This window comes from Bos grunniens, chromosome X, assembly GCF_055505025.1.
Source record: "Bos grunniens cultivar Pamir isolate PY7600 chromosome X, Bosgru_T2T1.0, whole genome shotgun sequence".
Classification (NCBI taxonomy): Eukaryota; Metazoa; Chordata; class Mammalia; order Artiodactyla; family Bovidae; genus Bos; species Bos grunniens.
Window position 1 is genome coordinate 7,055,220 of NC_141194.1, and position 14,776 is coordinate 7,069,995.

Sequence of the window (14,776 nt, forward strand, 5' to 3'; positions counted from 1 at the left end):
CTTCTTAAGTGAGCCACCAGGGAAGCCCCTTATCTAATAAAAGGGATTTCTCAGTGGGATCGCTATGCGCTCAGTCCCCGCCTATGGACACTATGTCATAGTGCCTCCTCCCCTCCCCAGCTGGGGGTCACCGTCTGCTAGTCTCAGTGCCTGGGGAGAGGGGGCACCCCAGCCTCTCCCATGGGGAAGCCACAGACCCGAGAACCAGGTGTGTCCCCCTGAGGATGTGATTGTACAAATCATGCACTCACCTTTAATCATCACCTCACACCCTGCGGTCACCGAGAGACACACGGAGGGCCGAGGAGACCATGGACCCTGCCACCTGGCCCCACCTCGGCAGTCACCCACATTCAGTGGACGCGCGGACGGATGACAAGCCCCATAAGAGAGGGCTGAGAATAGCCTCCGCAATGCTCAGCTCCTCAACGTGCCCACCGGCAGCCCCGAGGCGGCTTCCGGTTCAGGCCGGTGACATCACAGTACGTGACTGAGACGCAGCCTCCGTGATACCCAGCTCCACCTATGCGTCATCCCTCAGCCCCGAAGCAGCTTCCGGTTCAGCCCAGTGACGTCACAGGATGCAAACGAGGAGCGGCCTCCGCAACACCCAGCTCCTCAGTGCGCCGTGCCTCAGCCCCGAGGCGGCTTCTGGTTCAGGCCGGTAACGTCGCAGGACGTGACTGAGACGCAGCCTCCGTGATGCCCAGCTCCACACACGCGCCGTCCGTCAGCCCCGAAGCAGCTTCCAGTTCAACCCTATGACGTCACCAACAAACCTCTGGGCCCAGATGAAGTTGCCTGCGACGGTGTTGGTACGGCCGGTGGCCGACCCCGGGCACTGGCCCCGCACCCATGCACAAAGGTAGGGGAGCCCCCACTGGGTCAGCTTCTCCAGGGACCAGGCCGGGTGGACGCGGACAAACTCCAGGTTCTCTGTGAGGTTGATGCTGGCCACCCACAGCCTGCCTGGGACAAGAGAGGGGCTGCTGTTCATGGTGCAGGCTGTGGGGTCAGCTGCCCGGGCATGCGGCCACTAACCCACAGAGTCATGTGGCCAACCAAACCGTGTGGGCACCGACTCACGTGGTCACCCACCCACGGGGTCACTACCCCATGCAGTGATCCCTCCACTGGCCACTAACCCCCGTGGGCACCCACCCATGAGGTTACTAACCTGTGAGGGCATGTGCTCACCTGTCCACATGATGACCGACTCACACAGTCACCCACCCATGGGGTCACCCACTCCCCGGGTCAGCAACTCACATGGTAACCCACCCTGCACTCAGCAACTCAAACTGGTCACCCACCCACACAGTCACCCACCCATGCGGTCTCCAACCAACACGGTCTCCCGCCTATGTGACCAGTAACCCATGGGGTCACCCACCCACGTAGTCACCCACCCATGCGACCCCTAACCCATGGGGTCACCCACCCATGCAGTCACCAAGCTGTGCCATCACTCACCCAGACTCTGGCCTCCGCAGAGGTCAGAGATTCAGATATCCAACAGAGACCAAAGTTCAGACAGCAGGGGCTCACAGAGGTGTTGATTCGTGAATTTCTCCTGTTACAGAGGGCAGGCGGGCTGGACAGTGACCCCAAAGATGTCCATGTCCTGGCCCCGTGTGGTGGACACAATAATGTCCACATGGTGTCCACATCCTGTCTACATCCTGACCCCCTGTGGTGGACACAGTAACGTCCCCAAGGATGTCCACGCCCTGGTCCCCATGTGCTGAACAGAATAACGTCCCCTAATACATCCTGTTCCATTTCTCTACTTGAACCCAAAGCCAGCCCCATGCGTTAGGACATGTGTGCGACCAGGTGTCCCGGTTTGAAGGCAGCACTCCCCTGGGTGGCTGCAGCTCTTCATGAGCTCCAGGTAGTGGACGAGGTCTCTGGGCTTCACCTGGTTCCCCCACCAGTAGGGGATACTGGGCCACAGTTCTGCATGTGGACTCATGGATGCCTCGTCCTTGTACGACAGGATGACCTGCTGGCCCTGGGACTACAGCTGGTGCAGAGTCAGCACCTCCTAGGGGGAGAATCATCTGGGTGCCCGTGAGACATGTGCACAGGGTGCCATGTGACACAATGTGTCAGTAATTGGGGGTGTCCGAGAAGCTACAGCGATGTGTGGATATTAGGGTGTCTGTGAGCAGTGATGGGCTGGTTTTTTGGTTCTCTGTGAGAAGAGACAGTCATGGGTGGGTTATTGGCATGTCTGAGGAGAGACACTAGTGGGTCGATTACTAGGGTGTCTGAGTGGAGATGGTGATGGGTGGGTTATTGGGGTGTCTTGAGCAGTGATTGGTAGATTTTGGGGGTGTTTGAGTGGAGACAGTGGTGGGTAGATTATTTGGGTGTCTTGAACAGTGATGGGTCGATTATTGGGGTGCCTGAGTGGAAACAGAGGTGGATGGATTATTGGGGTTTTTGATAGAAAATGGCAGGTGGATTACTGGGGCATCGTGAGGCATGATTGATGGATTTTGGGGGTGTCTGAATAGAGACCAGGCAGGGTGGATTATTGGGGGTGCCTGTGACCAGTGATGGGCTGGTCATTGGGGTGTTTGAGTGGAGACAGTGGTGGGTGGATTACTGGGGTTCCATGAGCAGCATCACCTGGTGCCTGAATCAGCCTCACGCAGTGAGTGGATAGTCTGATTACAGTGAGCCTAGTGCTCCCACTACCCCCACTGCCAAGAGCATGGGGAGCCTGTGGCCCCTGCTCACACCCCATGGGGACACAGCACGTCCCCAAAGATGTTCTTGATGCAGCCCATCAGGTACTCGTGCAGGTCCTCCATCACGCCCTCGAAGTTCCTGCATGCCAGGATAACCACCTCCTGGGGGTGGTTCTCCAGCCACTCTGAGATCTCTGTGAGCATGTCCTGGGTGGGGGTGGGGTGAAGGGCCTTGTAGTGAGAAACAGAGGGTCATGGGTGGGGAATTCCCCCAGCACAGCCACTCTACAGACAGGTTGGGGTGTCCTGACACACAAAGACATAAAGCATGGCGCCTGCTCCCAAGGGACCCAGCCTCTCTTGAGTGGCAGTGGGGAGCCGTGGCATTGCTCTGGTGTGCTGGTGTGTGTGTGTGTGTGTACACACTCCAGTAGGTACAGGTGCACACACAGGTGTGCATGTGTTCAGGGTCTGTGTGTGCACAGATATGCATGTGTGTGTGCATGCACAGCAGCAGAGAGCATTGCTTATAATATTGTGTGAAGTCTGTACTCCAGGGAGCGTACGAGGCCAGCAGGGTACATGCACACTGAGGCCCAGGACAGAACCTCCAGACCCCAAGGGTCTTTAGGTTCTGTGGTGGGGGCACTGGGGGCCGAGGCCAGTGTGAGACTTTAAGTGACTTGGCCAGCAGCCGAGAGAATGGACTGGACACCCCAAAACTAGACACAGGAAAAGACGTGTCAGGGACCTGGTATAGCCAAACTCTAGGAGACACCCCAGAGGCCAGGGGTGCAGGTGTGAGTTCAGAAACGCACGTTGGTCAGGAATTCTGAGTGACTGACGCCAGAGGTCAGCCCTCTCATGCCTGGAGTGGACGTGTGTCCGTCCCATTAGAGGTCAGTGTCCTCTAATGGGAGTGGACCTGTGTTGTCCCCTTAGAGGTCAGCCTCTCCTGCCTGGAGTGACTGTGTGTCCATCTGAGTGGATGTGTGTCCATCTGAGTGGACGTGTGTCTGTCCCATTAGAAGTCAGTGTCTTCTAATGGGAGTGAACCTGTGTTGTCCCCTTAGAGGTCAGCCTCTCCTGCCTGGAGTGACCACATGTCCACCTGAGTGGACGTGTGCCCATCCCCTCAGAGGCACTCCCCCTCCTGCCTGGACCAGACGTGGTGTCCCTGGCTGGCGGACCCCCTGTCCGTACCCCTGCCCCCACCCCCACCTCCGTGAGGGCCGTCATGTACACCATGTGGCCAGAGTGCAGGTTCCTCTCGGTGTCCTCTTCCATGTGCGCCATCTGCAGGTCCTCACGCCAGCATCCAGGTGCTTCATGATGCTCAGCACCTGCACACAGAGGTCGGTATCTGTGCTGGGCACAGAGGGCGGCCCCCCACTCAGGGGCTGGGCATGCACTGAGGATGCCCAACTGAGGGCCGCGTCGGCCACTGTGAAATCAACCGTGTTGGTGCTGCTGGGGTTGAGGCACTGCTTCTGGGAACAGGGTCCCCAGGGTCACTGGTCATGTGGAGCACAGAGCCCGGGTCGAGACTGTGGTCTTGGGGGGATATTCCTGCAGAGTCCAGCCTCACGCTCCTTCAGGCAGTCCCTGGGTGGAAGCTCCCTGTGGGTTCAATGCCAAGGCTCCATGACACCCAAGCTGGACCCTTGGACGTGAGGACACACTAGACCCACAGAGGTCTGTGCCCACCCCCACAAACAGCACTAGGAAAGGCAAGAAGGAATCAAGGGAAGAGAACAAAAGGACGAAACATCTGTCCACGACACAATTAAGACAGGAGAAAGCAAAAAATAACTTTAACGTACATTGAAAAGTGAAAGTTGCTCAGTTGTTTCCAACTCATTTTGATCTGGTGGACTGTAGCCCACCAGACTCCTCTGTCCATGGAATTATCCAGGCAAGATTACTGGAGTGTGTTGCCTTTCCCTTCTCCAGATCTTCCCAACCCAGGATCGAACCCATATCACCCTCATTGCAAGCAGATTCTTTACCAACTAGCCACCAGGGAAGCCCTAATATAAATTTGTAGCAGAAAATGTACTGTGTTCTCTACAAGGAATCATAATGGAAAAAGAAAAAAACATGAGGATAAAAAAATGGGGAAGAAAATAATAGATTCTCTCTATCCAAAATAAAAGAAAAAGCAAAAACTAATATTAACATAAACTAGTAGCAGAAAATGGTACTGTGTTTTCTACACAGAATCACAATGGAAAAAGAAAAAGATGTAAGGATAAAAAATGGGAAAGGGTGTCACACCCCCACCAATCCAAGTTAAAATAAAAAACAAAGACTCATATGAACATTGTCAGCTATTGTCAGGCACTTGCTATCCACCTCTACAAGGATTAAATGAAGTGCTACTGCAGCCGCTGATCTTAAACACCCCCTGAAAGACCGCCATCTGTGCCCCCCACCCCGCACACACCCAGGTCTCTTTGGCAGCCATGCCACTTGAGACCATGGCACCGAGGTCCCCCAGTATGGAGGGGACCCTGCCTTGGAGGGACACAGAAGAGAGGGACCCAGCACCAAGGGACCCTCCGAGCAGAGGGACCCCAGTCCTGCAGGACTCCCGGGCTCTGGTGGACCCCCTGCTGCTCACTCCCTCCTCTGGGTGTGAGCTCTTAAGGCCAGGCTTAGGCACCTGATGCAAGCAAGAATGTAGTTGTTCCCATTCCAGCCCTGGCTCTCTGCCAATCAGATCCCCTGAGGAGGATTCCAGCAACCAGGGACCTCCCAGGAGGAAGCAATCACACAGGTAAGAGCTGTGCTTGACAGCCTCTTGTCCTCTTGGGAGGACCAGCCCAGGAGCAGAAAAACCGGGAATATGAGTGCCCCTCAAGTGCGGGTACAGGAAGGCAGGGGCCATCTGTCCCGCCCAGGTGGGCCCCTGCTCCTGCGGGCACCTGAGCCCAGATGGGTTTTCTACCCCATCCTGCATCCACCCCCTGGGTAATGTGTGTGCCAGTGACAGGACCACTGTCAATTGGGTGCCCCCTCCCCACAGACAGGGCCCCCACCATTGACTCCTCTCCATCCTCCACAATGACTGCATCCCACCCCGGCTTCTCTGCACCCCATAAAACCCCCAATCCACCCTGGAGAAGCACTACAGGGGAGGGGTGTGAGTGCGTGCGTGTGTTCTCAGTCACTTCAGTCGTCTCGACTCTCTGTGACCCCATGGACTCTAGCCTTCCAGGCTCCTCTGTCCATGGGACTTCCCATGTGAGAATACTACAGTGGGGTGCCATTTTCTCCTCCATGGGATCTTCCCGATCCAGGGATCTAGCCCGGGTCCCATGCATTGCAGGCTGATTCTTTACCATCTGCACCACCAAGAAAGTCTCCCTGGAGGGGGTGCTGGGGTGCAAACGTAAACCCACCTCAGAGGACATGGGAACTCAGCTGTTGCTTATCTGGGACCAGGAAGGAGCTCTAGTGTCAGCTCAGCTGCACAAAAGGTGGGACCCAGCCTCCCCCTTCCCCTCCCAGACGGTGATGCTGTTAGTCCATGGGTCCCTGTTCTGGCTTCAGGCTGGTTCTACAGTAAAGCTGTGTCCTTTCCTACCTTTCTGGGAGGCTCTCTGGGTGGGGAAGATCTCCTGGAGGAGGGCATGGAAACACACTCCAGTATTCTCGCCTGCAGAATCCCATGGACAGAGGAACCTGGCAGACTACATTCCATGGGGTCGCAATGAGTCAGACATGACTGAGCGACTAAACAGCAATTCTGCTTTACGGCAGGTTTATTCTCAATCCCGTTTCCCCAAGAGGGATAAGGACACCGCCCCCTGTGGGTGACACTAGCGGCTGGAGCTGGGTCCAGGGCCCGGGCGTGCCCGCAGACCCTCACCTGGGTGGTGGACCTCTTGAGCACCACGGGCAGGGTGACACATGGCAGCACTTTGCCCAGAGTCTGCAGCAGCCTCGACTCCTTGTGAGAGATGGGTGACTTCTTGTTCAGGCAGTAGGTCATAGTGCTGTGGCTCCCTGCAGGCAAACCAGGCGGGGCACACGTCACCCCCTGAGCCTGTCCTCTGTGCCCCCAAGCTGCCCTAACGATGCACAGCTAAAGCGCCGCGGGGTATGGCGGAGTCCTGAAAGTCATATCCACTGAGTCCTGGGGACTGAATCTTGTCTCGAAATGGGGTCTCTGCAGAAGTGAGAAAGTGAAAGTCAATTTATTTAAGGAATCCCATTTTGGGACAGGAAAGGCTTAAGATGGCTTTTGATTTTATGGTTTGTTGTTTCCCAGGTGGTGCTCGTGGCAAAGAGCCCGCTTGCCAAAGCAGGAGGCGTAAAAGATGCAGGGGTGATCCCTGGGTTGGGAAGATCCCCTGGGAAGGGAATGAGAACCTACTCATTATTCTTGCCTGGAGAATCCCATGGACAGAGGGGCCTGGCGGGTACAGTCCATGGGGCTGCAAAGAGTCAGACAACTGAGCACAGACAGACCCTCTCTAGTTACAAGTACTTTGAAGTTATTCATAGTATTTTCAGGCTCTTTATGACGCCAATGTTGTGGTCACTGATGTGTGGTTTCACTTATTCTTTTCCCTTTTAAATCTGTGTGATCTGTTTCAGAGACAGTGTGGAGAGGTTCACACTTTAGCAGTCACCTGGGGACAATCCAGAAATCTTCCCTTCTGTCTCTAACATAGGTTTGGACTAGCTTTATTTTGTTCTCTTTTTTTCTTTTCTTATTTATTCTCAGGGTCAAGGGATGGGAAGGAGGATTTACAAGTTCATAATATAATTTGATTTGATGATGTTATGGAAGAGTAGATGGATGGGTGGATAGATAAGTGGATGGATGGATGAATGGATGGTGAGTGGGTGGATGGATCAATCAGTGGATGGGTGGATGATGGATTGGTCAGTGGATGGATGGATGGATGGATGATGGATGGGTGGATTTATGGATGGATGTGGGTTGGTTGGATGGATGAGTGGATGGATAGGTGAGTGGGTGGATGGACAGATAGGTGAGTGGATGGGTGGGTGTGTGTGTGGATGGATGGATGGGTGGGTTAGCAGCATGTGGTCCATGCACACAGTGGTGTATGAGTCACCATGAAAGGAGTGAAGTTCTGACACAGGCTACATCGTGGATGGACCTTGAACACACGATGGTCAGTGAGGGAAGCAGACACAGAAGGACACATTTTACGTGTCCATTTATAAGAGATGTCCAGAACAGGCAAATTTACAAAGACAGAAGCAGATGAGTGGTGCCCGGGCTTGGGGGAGAGGCATCACGAGTTATTTTGTAAGGGGTACAGGAAGGAGAGCGGCCAGGGGCCCCTCTGTGGTCCTGAAGACTCGGAAGCCTCCTCCTTGTGGGGCCGCCACAGCTTTCCCCACGGGAAGCACCCGGAAGGGCCGAGAGACTGGGTCCACGGTTCCCTGTCTGCTCCACACTCTCAAGGGAAGAGCCGTGTGGGGGCCCCTCCTCCCAGGCAGGGTGGGGTGGCCGGCATAGAACCCCACAGCTGTGGAGAGGGTGAGAAAGAGTCTAAAGCTGCCTTCCATAGAAAACAGCACTTCCTGTTTGTCCAACTGTCAATGTGCGCTCCCAGCGGGCAGTGCCCAGGGTCACAGAGCCAGGGCAGGGCCCAGTGTCTGCACAGCCAGAGGAGTGCCGGTGGAGAATGGGGCACGTCTGCACCTTGAGGAGGTGAGCAGGGTGCTGTCTGGCAGGGACCCTCCCCTCCCAGGCCACGGTGTCTGGTGGCCACCCCTCAGATGGCCTGAGCACAGCAGTGTCACCCTGGAAGTGCCCGCCTGCCTGGTCACCACTGGCCATCCCCAAATCCAGATGCCTGCCCATAGCTGAGCTTTGCAGCACTTTTTGCAAGCAAACTGGCTGGAGTCAGAGGTTCCTCATTTTAATTAGATAGTTCTGGTATCACTTATCGAGTTGTTTTTGGGGCGGGTGGACCCCTTAAACTTTGGGCCCTCCAGGCTCAAGTGCAGAAGGTGCTGCACAAGCTCTGATGGAAAACGTGGGTGGAAAGGTGAGGGGTCGCCAGGAGTAGGACAGAGTGGCTGAGAAAACACAACCCCGCCCCCCAGGGAGGCTGGCATGTGTCCTGAAGGTAGGCTCTCGGGGGTTCATGTACCTTCCAGGTTGAATGGGATAAAGTGGACAGACAAGGGAAGGTGCTGGTTTGTGTATGTGTGTGTGTGTGCAGTATGTGTGCATGTGTGTTTGGTGTGTGTGTGTGCATGCGTGTGTGTGTTCAGTGTGCCTGTGTGTGCCTGCATGTGTGCATGTTTGGCTCTGAGGCTTCCCACACTTGGACCCGTCTCGCAGCCGCATCCCCGCTGAGCCAAGCCTGCGGGGCCTCACCTGGGATGGAGAGGTGGTGCGAGGGCATGTCCCAGAGCTGAGAACTCAGCACCGACATCCAGTTGGCGTTCACCTTGGTGGCACAGGAAGGAGCCGGGCAAGCTCACCTGCCAGCCCATCGGAGGCCCAGCCTGGGCAATCTGGGGGAGGAAATGGAGTGTTGCATAATGAAAACAGGACATACAGAAGACCCGGTGCTGGCGGCGTGGAGGCGTGGCTCTAAGGAACTGGTACCTGTGGCCTTCTCTCCAAGAGAAAGGAGGATGGGATGGTGGAGAGGGGAGAAGTGCTCTAGAGACAGAGAAACTGAGACACAGAAAGAAATGGACAGAGACATGAAGAGAGACAGACAGAAGTAGGGAGAGGGGGGAGGGAGAGACAGGAGGTTAAGTGGGGGTTTGAGGAGGAGCAAGGGAGCTGGGAGACAGGGACCAACAGACAGACCCCAGCAGCTCAAGTCTGCTCTCCCTGAGGCTCGAGCTGGCGACCTCCTCCAGAGGGTCCCCCTTCCTCGCACTGTGCACCAGCCCCCTCCTCTTGGGCCTGAGAGGGGCCCAGTTGAGCCTGTGGGCTCCAGGTATGGGGGCTTCCATCCTAGGGGCGATGGAGCCCAGGCACAAGGTCACATGCCCTTCACTCCCCAGAGGCGGTCTCTCGATCTGGTGGTGTTGCTGCAGTAAAAGTGACTGGACAGGCTCCCAGGATGAAGCACCCACCTGAGCAGCTAAAGAAGCTGGGAATGCCTCCAGTCAGGGTCTGAGTGTCCCCTCTCTCCTGTTATGGGTGGGTGTCCTGGTGGTCTGCATGCCATCAGGACTCCTTTCATGGCAAACACACGCCTGGACCTTTATTTTTGTGTTTACTGCTCTCCATGGACAGGGGTTGTCTCTATTCTTAAGGTCCCCTCTCTATAGTAATAGTCCCCTTCTGTTGTCATGGTTCCCCCTCTACAGTAATACTCCCCTTCTATTGTCATACTCTCCCCTGTACAGTGATAGTTCCCCTTCTATAGTAGCAGCCCCCTCTAATATCATAGTTGGAGAAAGGCATGGCAACCCACTCCAGTCTTCTTAGCTGGAGAATCCCATGGACAGAGGAGCTTGGCGGGCTCCACGCGGTCAGTCCATGGAGTCACAAAGAGTCGGACACGACTGAACGACCAACACTAATGTCATAGGGTTTAGAGTAGTAGCCCTCTATTCTCAAAACTTCACTTCTACAGTAACTGTGTGTTTTGAGTTCAAGTTTATAAACCTTTTCTGTGTTTCCTGTGTAGAGAAGATCCTTTAGCATTTGCTCAAGAGCTGGTTTGGTAGTGCTGAATTCTCTCAGCTTTTGCTTGTCTGTAAAGCTTTTGATTTCTCCTTCATATTTGAATGAGATCCTTGCTGGGTATAGTAATCTGGGTTGTATGTTTTTCTCTTTCATGACTTTAACTATGTCCTGCCATTCCCTTCTGGCATGAAAACTTTCCATTGAAAGATCAGCTGTTATCCTTTTGGGAATCCCCTTGTGTGTTACTTGTTGCTTTCCCTTGCTGCTTTTAGTATTTGTTTTTTGTGTTTGAACTTCATTAATTTGATTAATATGTGCCTTGGGGTGTTTTTCTTTGGATTTATCCTGTTTGGGATCCTCTGGGTTTCTTGGAATTGGGTGGTTATTTCCTTCCCCATTTTAAGGAAGTTTTCAACTATTATCTCCTCAAGTATTTTCTCATGGCCTTTCTTTTTGTCTTCTTCTTCTGGGACTTCTATGATTCGAATGTTGGGGTATTTAACATTGTCCCAAAAGTCTCTGAGGTTGTCCTCATTTCTTTTCATTCGTTTTTCTTTTTTCCTGTATGCTTCATATATTTCCACCATTCTATCTTGCACCTCACTTATCCTATTTTCTGCCTCAGTTACTCTACTGTTGGTTCCCTCCAGAGTGCTTTTGATCTCAGTTATTGCATTATTCATTATTGATTGACACTTTTTTATTTCTTCTAGGTCCTTGTTAAACATTTCTTGCATCTTCTCAATCCTTGCCTTCAGTCTCTTTATCTTTAACTCCATTTTGTTTTCAAGATTTTGGATCATCTTTCCTATCATTATTCTGAATTCTTTCTCAGGTAGACTCCCTATCTCCTCCTCTTTTGTTTGGTTTGGTGGGCGTTTACCATGTTCCTTTACCTGCTGAATATTTCTCTGCCTTTTCATTTTGTTTAGATTGCTGTGTTTGGGATGGCCTTTCTGTATGCTGGAAGTTTTTGGTTCCTCTTTATTGTGGACGTTCCTCCCTGTGGGTGGGGTTGGACTAGTGGCTTGTCAAGATTTACTGGTTAAGGAAGCTTTTGTCAGTGTTCTGATGGGTGGAGCTGGATCTCTTCTCTCTGGAGTGCAATGAAGTGTCCAGTAGTGAGTTTTGAGGTGTCTATGGGTTTGGTGTGACTTTGGGCAGCCTGTATTTTAATGCTCAGGGCTATATTCCTGCATTGCTGGAGAATTAGCATGGTGTGTCTTGCTCTGGAACTTGTTGGCTCTTGGGTGGAGCTTTGTTTCAGTGCAGGTATGGAGTCAGGAGTTCTCTGGTTTTCTCAAGTTTTGTATTTAAGCCTCCTGCCCTTGGCTTTCAGTCTTATTCTTACAGTAGCCTCAAGACTTCTCCATCCATACAGCAATGATGATAAAACATCTAGCTTAATGGTGAAAAGATTCTCCACAGTGAGGGACACCCAGAGAGGTTCACAGAGTTATATGGAGAAGAGAAGAGGGAGGAGGGAGACAGAGGTGACCAGGAGGAGAAGAGGGTCAGTTAAAAGGGGAGAGAGCAATCTAGCCAGTAATCAGTTCCCTAAGTGTTCTCCACAGCTGAGAACACACTTCACAGAGTTAAGTAGAGAAGAGAAGGGGGAGGGAGGAGATAGAGGTGACATGGGGGAGAAAGGGGAGAGTCAAAAGGGGAGAAAGAAATCAAGCCAGTATTCACACCCCTAAGTAAAAATGGGTACTGAAGATTAGATTCTTAAAGGTACAAAATTGGTAACAAATACCAAAAAGCAAAGATTAAAAATCTAGAGTAGAGGTTGGATTCTCAAAAACACAATATTAAAGAAAAAAAATCACAAAAATTATAATATATATATATATATGGTTTGCTTTAAAAAATAGGTTTTTTGCAAAGTAATAGTAGGTTTTAAAAATGAAAATTAAAGGAGTAATAAAGAACTTAAAAATAAAATAATTAAAAAATGATAATTGTAAAAATATATCTAGGAATTTCTCTGGAGCTGCTGCCGGCAGGGTGGGGTCAGTTCAGTTTCGGATAGTTCCCTGTTCCAGCTTATACTTCTTCTCAAGGTCTATAGGCCCCTTCCAATGCATAGTCAATGCTAACTACAGGGTTTTAATCTGCTGCACCTGTCACTTCCAGAGCGGCTCCCTCTTCTTTATTTATTTTACCTTCCTCTGTTTGCAAGTCCTTTCAGTGTCTAATTTCCACCCTGACACAAGGGAGTGAAGGTGGTCACTTATTTCGGCTCACTTGTTCAGTTGTGTTGTGGAGAGGGAGGAGCACTGCAAACAAATATCATTGGCATGTGTGGGGAGTACTCATGGTGTATGGACCACATGGGGCTTGCCCCAGCTCATGATGGCCTGTGCTTTCCCAGTCTACACTGCTCAGGCTCCAGGTTGCTCTGCAGGGGAACTGTCCAAAGTTGGCCCTGCATTTCATGCACTTCCCTGGTCTGAGCTGCTCAGGTTCAGGTTCTCAGGTACTCCACAAAGGCACAGACTCAGCTGGACCTGCATTTTGTGCCCTTCCCAGGTCCAAGCAGCTCAGGTGACCAGGTGCTTGGCAAGCACACTGCCCCAGGTGGGCCATGTGTCTTAATCACCTGCCTGGTCCCGGCTGCTCGGTGTCCCATGTGTGCCAAAAGAGCGCTGTCTCAGGTGTGCTGTATGTCTCCTCTGGGGGGCTGATCTCAGGCTGCGATCCTCCTGGCAGATGTCAACCGTCCAGGATCCCAGGAAGATGTGGTTAGGAAGTAGGAGCCTGCTCACAGTTTGGTGGAGGATGCCATCTCTGGGGCCGAGATTGCCCCTCGTCTTCCATCTCTGGCTGTTGCCCACCTGCCTCTCTGCCTCCGGCAGGGTGAGGGGACAGTCCACAGCTAGCTAGCTCTCCTTTGGTGTTCACTCAGTCCTTTGTTCTGTGAAGTGGCCAGACTGTGCCTTAGGTTAGAGCTTTCACAGGAAAATTCTCTCTCTCTCTGGCTATCCCACAGTTTGGGTTGCTATCTCACCTTAGCTCCCTCAGATTGTCCTCAGGGCATTCAGGCCCAGTCCTTACCCTAAGCATGCAACCCACGCCTCTCCTGCTTGCTGTGGCAGATGTGAGTGTCTAGGCTATTTCTCCACTGGGAGTTGTGGTTAAGGCACATATTCTGTGGAATTTTTTTCCCCTCCCACTTATGCTTCCCTCTGCAATTCCAAAACTCCCCACAGATCTGGTAAGAGGGTTTCCTGGTGATTGGAAACTTCTCCTCCTTCACGACTCCCTCCCCAGGATGGCTCTCCTTCCCTAACTCTTCTGTCTCTCTTTTTGTCTGTTACATTTTGTCCTACCTCCTTTTGAAGAGAATGGGCTGCCTTTCTGGGTGCCTGGTGTCCTCCGCCAGCGTTCAGAAGTTGTTTTGTGGAAGTTGCTCAGCATTCAAATGATATTTTGATGAATTTGTGGGGAAGAAAGTGGTCTCCTCTTTCTATTCCTCCACCATCTTAGGACCGCTCCACCTCTTACTTTTAAATATTTATTTAATCAGCTGCGCTGGGTCTTAGTTGTGGTACACAGGGTATTCAGTTGAGGCATGTGGGATCTAGTGCCCTGACCAGGGATTGAACCCGGCCCCCCTGTGTTGGGAGCTCAGAGTCTTAGCCTCTGGACCAGCAGGGAATGCTGCAGCATCCTACTTAAAAAAAAAAAAAAGTTATTTATTTTTGGCTATGCTGGGTCTTTGTTGCTATATGGGCTTTTCCCTGGTTGTAGGGAGTGGGGGCTACTCTCTAGTTTCTGTGCTTGAACTTCTCACTGTGGTGGCTTCTCTTGTTGGGAAGCATGGGCACTAGGCACTTGGGCTGCAGTAGTTGTGCAGAGGCTTAGTTGCTCCACAGCATGTGGGATCTTCCGAGATCGGGGATGAACCCATGTTTCCTGCATTGGCAGGCAGATTTTTAACCACTGCACCACCAAGGAAGTCATTCCCCTCCCTATTCCTGCCAACCTCCTACTTAAAAAAAAAAAAGACTAAAAACAACCTGTTTAGTAAATTTTCAGGAGTCTGAGCTCTGAGGTCAGCGTCTGTGGTGTCATTCTCCCAAAGGCATCTTGGCTTCAGATACTGGTTGGGCTCATGGGTCTGGCGACCAGGGCAGGTCTGGCAGCTGAAAACAGGCTTGGCCTCTGGTGCTCTGCCCTCACTTACTCACCCAGGGTCCCCAAGCCCTGGCAGCCAAGCAGAGCAGCGCCAGGTGGGTCAGGTACAGCTATGGGGCCTCTGAGGTCCGAGTGGAGCATGCGGTGGAGGCAGCTGGCTGTCCTGTCACTGTGACTGCTGCTGTCTTGTTTGCACGTGCAGGGCAGTCATGGTGTCAGGTGAGGCCTGGCCACTGTCATGGGGACAGGATGGGACCTCAGACAGCTCACATCAACAGCCCCCTTCCTC

The 14,776-nt window shown here is 52.6% G+C and overlaps 1 long non-coding RNA gene and 1 pseudogene across 1 annotated transcript in view; one reads left to right on the plus strand and one right to left on the minus strand.

Moving 5' to 3' along the window:
- Positions 1 to 567: 567 nt before the first annotated feature.
- Positions 568 to 14,776, plus strand: part of LOC147339730 (uncharacterized) — a 35,748-nt gene continuing 21,539 nt past the window's right edge. The window contains exon 1 of the long non-coding RNA XR_015159023.1: positions 568 to 865. This is a non-coding gene — a long non-coding RNA (uncharacterized LOC147339730). The remainder of the gene's footprint in view (positions 866 to 14,776) is intronic.
- LOC147339731 (PI-PLC X domain-containing protein 1-like) lies at positions 731 to 9,191 on the minus strand (annotated as a pseudogene).